The following is an 8,592-nucleotide window of genomic DNA, read 5'->3' as shown; positions in this document are numbered from 1 at the left end:
TTGCGTAAAACGAAAATTTTATTAAATTTTTATTTTGAATAGCGGGATCTCTCACAACACACACAACCCCACACACACAACACACACACACACACACCCCTATAAATATTTATATATATATATATATTATATATATATATTATATTATTATATATATTTTTCGATCGGAAATTTTAAAAGTCGGTTGCCCCGTGGTTACTTTCTTTTAATTAAAATGTGGACTGGGTTTAAGCTAAAATCAATTCGCTTTTTAACCCACACCCTCTACCCTCTTGAAGTTCTAGCATGTTTTGGGTAATTCCCAACGACATGTGATTCGAAAAATATCCTAATAATGTCATGAGCGCCCATCACAGATCCAGAAAAAGAGCGGTAATTTATAAATTTTCCGGGGCTCGAGCGTTCAGTCAGGGAGGGGCTTTTTGGTTAAGATCCCCCGTCAAAAATCTAACATGCATCTAACAGTACCTCGGCGTTCAGGTTGCTACCCCCAAAGATTTGCTTTTAAATGCTTGCGAATGTTTTTCATGTCACCCTTCATTTATCGTACTTCTGTCGCATATCATTTTATGTTGATTCTTGGGTAGTTAATTTTAATGGCTACATTGCAAAATTTTCTCAGTTTTTTTTTAGTGAAAGTTAAATTCGTGTTTTTGATTCATTCTCTGTGTAAGGTCCTCTCGCTTTCACTCTCATTTCCCCTCGTGTACACACACGCACACACAATCATTCCATCACTCACTCATCCACCAAACAAAAGACCTGAAACCTTTTCATTGATGGGTTTGCTGCCTCTCGCTGTAGCACACACCAACACAAACATTTAATCATCCTCTCACGCAGAACAAAAGACACGAAAACCTTTCATTGTAGGGTTTTTTGAGTCTTTGTGTCGGGGTAAAAATCTATGATGTTCTCTTTAGCCCGCAATTTTGTCGGTTTTAACAGTATAACTAAACTGCCCGTCCTGTTACCACTGTATAGATACTCATATTACTCTTACAGTGTGTATGTGGGTGTGTGGTTGTGTGTTGTGTGTGTGTGCGTGTGTGTGTGTGTGTGTGTGTTGGGTGTGTGTGTGTGTGTGTTTGTGTGAGTTTGTGTGTGTCTACATATTCGTATATACATACATATCTATACATATATTGTCTATGTAATATACATATAGATGTATAACATATTTATATACATTCTATGTATTGTAAATATATATGTACATACACAACATCATAGGTATGTATATGTAATTATATATATATTATATTTGTATATATAGATATTTATATAGTTATATATATATATACAAATACATATGTATATGTATGAATATATGCGCATGTACATATAAATTTTGTATATAACATTATATATATATATATATATATATATATATATATATATGATATCTATATATATATATATTATATATATATATATATATATATATATATCATATATATATATACTATCATATCTTTTGCTGTCTATATATATGTAATATACATATATATATATATTGATATATACATCCATATATACTATCTAGATCTCTATACTATCTCTATCTATATATCTCTCTTATCTACTATCTGTCTGTGTTGGTGTGTGTGTGTGTGTGTGTGAGTGTGAGTGAGTGGATGTATGTACAATATATACTCATATCTATATATATATATATATATATATATATATATTATATATGTATATATATTAATCTATTAGGCAACAATTGAGATTGAAGCATGCTTTTGGCTTTTTGTCTCTTATTGGCTGTCTACGCTCCTACCGTTGTATATAAATCGATGTGAAAGAGGCGTTCTAACGCCAAACTCCATCTGTTGCAGACGATGTGCCCCCCGGCGGACATTCGCAATTGTTTCTGGCACTTCAGTGCGGTATCCCGCTGTGACGAGCTGGCTACGAGATGGTCTGTCGGCCCCCATGGCCTCGGGCTGATCCTCAGCACGAGAATAGCCTCCTTCTCCGGGACTTTGCTGGTCCCGAAAAATGAGGATCTCTGGCTCCTGGTACCACGCTCCAACCCGCATCGCTGGACTTGTACAGCGATACGGGTATGCGCCAAGGAGTTGACCACATTCTTGTCAGCACGCGATGGAGGATCCTCCAGAACTGCCAGGTTCTAATACCGATGCCGTTCTGTGGCACCGAGCATCGGCGCTGTGGCTAACACTGCGGGTCCACATTTATTTTAATATTTATATATATTTTTTAAAAAAACTTTTAATTAACATGTTGGGGTTTTTTTTATTTTTTTAGTCCATTGTTTTAAAAATCATTGAAAATTTCCCCAAAATATCGTGAATTTCCCCGGGGAATTAAAATTTTTCTCACTTATCATTTAAAGTCTAAATTTTAAAATTTTTTTTTAACCAAATATTTTATTTGGCCCCAAAAATAAATTCGGGTTTAAGTAACCCCCATTTATTTAAAAAAATCCCAAATTTGGGGTTTTGGGGTGGGGTTGTGAGGTTAGGATGGGTTCTTCCCCACATTTTTTAAAATTTTTTTTAAAAATTTAAATTGGCCCCTGGCATTGGACGAAAGGGGGGGTTTCCCCCTTTTGGGTTTCCCACGGATTGGAGACACGAAACCGCAACCTGGGACCCATTGCCGGGGAGCCAAAAAGGGTCCCTCGAACCTGGATCCTTGGGACCCCAAGGACAGGCGCCCCCCCGGAGTGGGCCCAACCGGGGTTTTTTGGGTGGAAAAAGTCTTGGTTTGGGTTAGGGGGAAAAGGGCCCGGGGAATGGGGGGAAAGGGGCCCCCCCCCCAAAATTCCCTAAATAGGGGGGGTTTCCTTTTTTTTTTCCCCCCCCCGGGAAAGGGGGGAAAAAACCCTTCCCCCCCTCCCCCCCCCCCCCCCCCCCCCCCCCCCCCCCCCCCCCCCCCCCCTTTTCCCCCCCCCCCCCCCCCCCCCCTGGGGAACCCCCACCCTCGAGAGGCGGGATTCCAAAGAAAGGGGAAAAGTCAGGATTTTTGAAAATCCCTCGCTGCAAAGGGCGGGGGTAAACCCCCGGCCCCCCGGGGGCCTGCAAAGGACCCCTTTTGGCATCTGACCATTTGTCTAGGGGTGGTTTTTCCCTTGAAGGGGAAGGGAAACGGGGAGGAAAACCGTGGATTACCTCTCCCCTTTTTAAAAGGTTTTCCCCCCCATTCTTCTGAAAGGCCGCAACCCCCGGGACCAAGACCGGAGCAGTTGGATTCTCCGGGAAAAAACCCCTATACAGCTTTTGGTATTGTGGAACGCCGTCGTGAGTTTTGGGGTTGCTCGCAGCCTACATCGACCTAAAAGGCGTTTACTCGGTGCATCGGGGAAACGCATGGGGATCCTGAAGGGTCAGGGGAATTTCCCACACAGATTATTTTGGGCCATAGCCCTCTATACTGGACGAAAGTGCTGTAAAGTTGGGGGGGGGGTTTCGAACTTCTTCCCTGTTAATTTGGGGGGGGCAACGTTTTTTTGCACCCCACTTTTCAACACTTGTATCTGGTAAAGTGGTCAGGCGGGGAAATAGGGAAAAAAGTTTAAAGTCCGGAAAGCCCCCAACCCAGGAATTTGGGGAAAAACCCCTAGGGCTGAGGTCTCCTGGGGCCAAACCAAGTTCGGCTTTGGGGGCCCTCTTGGGAAAGGGTTTTGTGATTGGTTTTGGGAAAAGGGCTTTAAGTTACAGAAAGTTTTACATACCTTTACGTAGCCAACTCGGGTTTCAACCGGAATCATGATGGAGGTCTGGCACCCGGGCCCTGAACTGTAACAAGGCTTTTGGAGATGGTACCTTGCAGAAGGGCCAACCTGCCCAACCTTGTCCCTTTTTTCCCAGAAGGAAAGGGGCTTACCTTTCTTGGGTCCCCGATGCCTTTTGTAACAGCCCCCCTTTGCCTCATGGGGTACAGTTCCGGCCCAACCCAAACCGGGGTTAAGGAGCCCGGGGACCTTTAGATAATCCGGGATCCCAACTCAGGTATAGGATGCTTGCCTCCCTTTCCCCCCCATGGTTTTTCCCTGAAGCAAGGGGGGAAGGCGTGGCCCCGGGCAGGTTAGCTCCGAGAGTGGGGGGAAAATTAAATGGGTTGTGTGTGGGTGTGAGGGTTGTGGTGGAAAGGGGGTGGTGCGGTTTTGGTTTGCTTTTGTATTATGATATATTATAATGGGGGTTTGGGGTTTTTTTGGTGTGGTGTTGTTTTTTTTTGTTTTTCTTGTATATATACTCAATGTTTAATATTAAAATTTTAGTTTTATTATTTATAATATAATGTGTGTTGTATATATAAAAATATAAAAATACAACATATATATACAAAAAACCCGCATATATTATTTAAAAATATTTTAATATATAATATTATATTATAATAATATATATATATTTTTTTGGGTTTTATATTATTAAAATATGTTTTTTTATATAAAATATTAAACACCAAAACAGCACGCATATATTATAAAAATATATATATATATATATATATATATATATAATATATAATTATTTTATAATATATAGTATATATCATAATAATATTTTTTTTATATATATAAATAATAAAATATTTTAAATATCCAAATATATTTTTTTATATATATTTTAATTTTAAATATATATATATATATATATATAATATATAAATATATTATATATAGTGGGGTGTTTTATAAAACATATATAAAACCCCCAAACGCACGCTATATTAATATATATTATAATATATTTTAATATAAATAAAAATATATAATATATAATTTTAATTGTCACAACTGCGGATTACTCGGGCCCTTCCCCAGTTTACCTCCCCTTGGAGGCGGCATTGGCCCTTTCCCCCCTTGGGTTCTACGCCTCGGGGGAACAAGGGTTGGGGCCTTTACATCGGCGCGGCGCAAAAAAGGAGCACCAAAAAAATTCAGCAGTTGCCCGGACTTTTGATTGTGTGCCCTTTCCGCCCGTGACCTCGCCCGCCTGCGGATTTCCCCCTCTCCCCCAGCTCCTGATTTTACTTTTGCTTATGTATATGTGTAGTGTAAATTTTTTGCCCAAGATAAAACCTTTTGTATGTTTCCTCTGGGATTTTTCCGTACCTGAAACCCCTTTTTCTTTTTTTAAAGTCGAACCCTGAAAATTTGGGGACCTTGCCAGGATCAGAGGGCGGGGAAAAGGACCCTGAGGAAAGGGAAGGAAAAGGGGAAAATGCTGGGCCGAAGGGTGGCCTTTTTTTCACACCCAAAAACAGGAGAGGTCAACCGAGCAGCTGGGCCCCGTACACGGAAAGGGAGAAAAAGGCACTGGGGTAGAGCACGTGCAGGAACCGCAAAGAGGAAGCGCGGGGGCAAAACAGGCGTATGGAAATGTGGGTCCCCCCCCTTTTTCCTTTTTTTTGGCCCTCTTTTCTCGGGGGGCACGTTTGTCGGGGAAATCAAAACCCCGGAGTAGAACGCTGGCCCAAAGGGGCGGGCTGGCCCCGGAGGGCGCACCGGACCCAACCCTCTGCCCAAGGACCCGTCGCAGCGGGGAAACCCTGGTCGGCCCCAAAACGGGGCAAAAGCGTAGGAGGGCCCGGGGGAAGGGGCCGTCGGAAAAATTAGGGGGCGGTCGAGGAAGCCCCTCAGGTTGGGGAAAACCAAAGCCAGGGCTACACGAAGTCGGAAAGGGGTTTGGCCCCCGTTGTTGTCCCCCTTGTCAAATGGTGGGGGCGGGATGTGCACCCGAAATGAAACCCGTTGGCGTGGGTGCCCCCCCAAGGATATGGTGGAAACGGGCCGGGCGGGGCGAGATGAGAGATGGCTTTGGGGGGGTTTAGTGAAAAGGGGCTTAGCTTGCTTTTTTTTCTTTAAGACAGATAAAGACCCCCAAGAGACCCCCGTGTCCCCGGGGGGGAGGAAAGAGGGGTAGAGCTGGGGCCCTGTTAAACTTTTCCTTTTTTTTTTTTGCCCATGTTCCCTCTCTGCCTTACGTGTCCCTTTTTGCGGGGGTTTCCCCTTGAAAGGGGGGTGTTTTTTTTCCTGTGAAAAAAGGGAAAACAGGGCTGCATCTGCGTCCGCCCCAAGGAGAAGGCCACTGTTTTTAACCCTAGGTTTTGAAAATGTACATCCGGTCTTTCTACCTATTGTTGCACCCCTCGGCCTTCGCAAGGGGCCCTCCTCGGCCGACTGTAATTTCTTTTAAACCCAAAGCAGTAGAGGTTCTGTTTGTAAACTACAGATGGTTTTCCCGGTTTTTACGAGGGTTTGCTAAAGGGCCCTCCGGCCCCGGGGAAACGGGTGTGGGAAAAGGTTTCCCAATGGTTGAACCTTCAAAAGGGGAGGAGGGTTGTCTTTAGGGAAACTGAAATATAAGTGGGACCAGGGGCCAAATAAAAGGGGTTTAAAGGGGGAGGATTTTTCTTGCCCCTCACCTTATTTTTCAAAGGGAAAAAAGGGGAGATAAAAAGGACAGTTTGTCCCCAAAAAAGGGCATGTCAAGTAAGGTGTTAAATTTCTTGGATGTGTCAGGATTAAACGATTCAATAAGGTACCCTCCTAAGAAAGGGAGAAAAAAAAAATTGGATAAGAATTCCCATCTTTTGGGGAAATAGGAAAAAATTAGATTCGAAACAAAGGCAAACGGGCCCGAATTTAATTCTAAAAAAGGCGGCGTCCCCCGGCGCTTCAAACGTTTTAGCATAATTTTTGGGGGCGGGGGGGGCGCAGGGTTTTTTCATTTTCGGCCCTGAAACCAGGCTTAAAAATTTAATTATGGGGGATTGAAACCGGGGGTAAGCCATTAGTAAACATGGTGTCGCCCAATTTTATTGCCCTTTTTTACAAAAGGAACCTACCAAACAGGGACAAATTCACCCAAACCCTTTAAAAAAAGAAAAAACCTCCCCATTACTTTTGGACAAAATATCGAACTTTTAGAGGACCTCGTAAAAAAGATTTGTATTTTAGTTTTTTATTTTAATTTGGGGGTGGCACATAGTTAAAACGCGAATTTTAGAGGGGAATTCCGGGGGAAAAGGGGGGGCCCGTTTTGGTTTTGAAAGAGGATAGTCCCGGTGATCGAAAAACTTTCGTGTGAACGAGGACAGATTTTTTTCACGGGAAGTAAAGAAGAAACAGTGATATAAAGATACGTTAAAACAAAGGAAAAAAAATACGCAAAAGTAATGGAAATGATTTAAATAAAAAGGGAAAAACATATAAAAAAAAAATAGAAAAATTTTATTAATTTTGACACAAATAAACATGAAAATTCATGAGAGCAGCCAAACAAAACAAAAATTTAAATTTAAAATCGAAGGGACTCATTTATTCTGAGAGAAATGGGTATATAATAAAATTGGGGGGTTTTTGAGGGGTAAAAAAGATAATAAACAAAAAAAAACTAAAACAAAAATCAATTCGAGTGGTTTTGGGCCTTTTTTGGGGAAAAGATTTTTGGGGAAATGAGGGGTGCGTATCAATTAGGGTTTTATCTCAGGTGTGATTCGTTTTTTTTGTGTTTAAAAAAAAAACAATGGGGTTTTTCACGAAAGGTTTTTTAGTATAGAGGGTTGTAGTGGCGTCCGGGAGAGGGGGGTTGTACTTGAATTTTTTTAAAAAAAGGGGAACTTTTATGCAAGGGTTGGGTGGGTTAGGGAGGGCAATTTTACTCTGGCCCCTTTAAAAGGTTTCAAATTAAATTTTTAAAAGTTAGGGGGGAATGTGGTGGTGGTAGGGAGATTTTTCCCCTTCACGTGTGGGTGGGCGAGGTTTCCCGAAAATTTTTTTGGGGAGGGAAGTGATCCGGGTTGGCGAGTTGGCGGCCCCCTAGAGTGCGAGGGGAAAAATTCACGACCCTTATCAGGAGGAAGCACAGCGGGAGTTGGGCAGCACGAATTTTAGGGCCAAAAATGGTGCAGGAGGGGATGACGAAGAGGAAATTGGTACCCGGGGTCGGGCCCTTAAAAAAAAAGGGGGGGGAAGGGGCCCCCTTTTGCGTGGATCGGCAACAGGCTCGGGAGGAGGGGAGGTTTGGGAGGCGAATATTCGTCGGCGTTTTTTGAGGTTCTTGAAAAACCGCTGCCATCCCCGATGGAAGCCATAGTTAGTTTTTGGGGGCACTTTCTGTGCCAAAAAGGAAGTGAGGACCCCCCAACCCCCCCAAAAAAATGAGTGACACGAGAGATTTGGGGGCACCGCCACCCAAAGTGAGCGAGACGTGGGAGGAAAGGGGGGGTCAGTGAAAAGGGCTTTGCTTACTGGATTTATTCTTGAAGACAGTAATTGGGGGGGGGGGCCCCCCAAAAGAACCCCCTGGGTTTCCCGGATGGGGGGAAAGAGGTGGGGGAGTGGAACCCCGTTTGGCTTGGCCTGTCTGCCATGTCTCTCTCCTTGCCTTTTCGGGCTGTCCCTTTTAAGCCGGTTCCCTTTTCCGGGGGGGCGGAGGTTTTTTTTTTGGGCGGAAAAAAAGAAAAACCCGGGCTGCATCCGTCCCGCCCAAAGGGGAAGGGGAGCTGGGTTTGGGGCGGGGGTGTGAAGTGTACATCCGGCTTGCTACGTATTGTTGACAAAATATATATGTTTTATAATACATATTTTGTGGGTGGGTTTTTGTG

This window comes from Penaeus monodon, chromosome 2 (genome assembly GCF_015228065.2).
Source record: "Penaeus monodon isolate SGIC_2016 chromosome 2, NSTDA_Pmon_1, whole genome shotgun sequence".
NCBI classification, from domain to species: domain Eukaryota; kingdom Metazoa; phylum Arthropoda; class Malacostraca; order Decapoda; family Penaeidae; genus Penaeus; species Penaeus monodon.
This window is presented reverse-complemented; position numbering follows the sequence as displayed.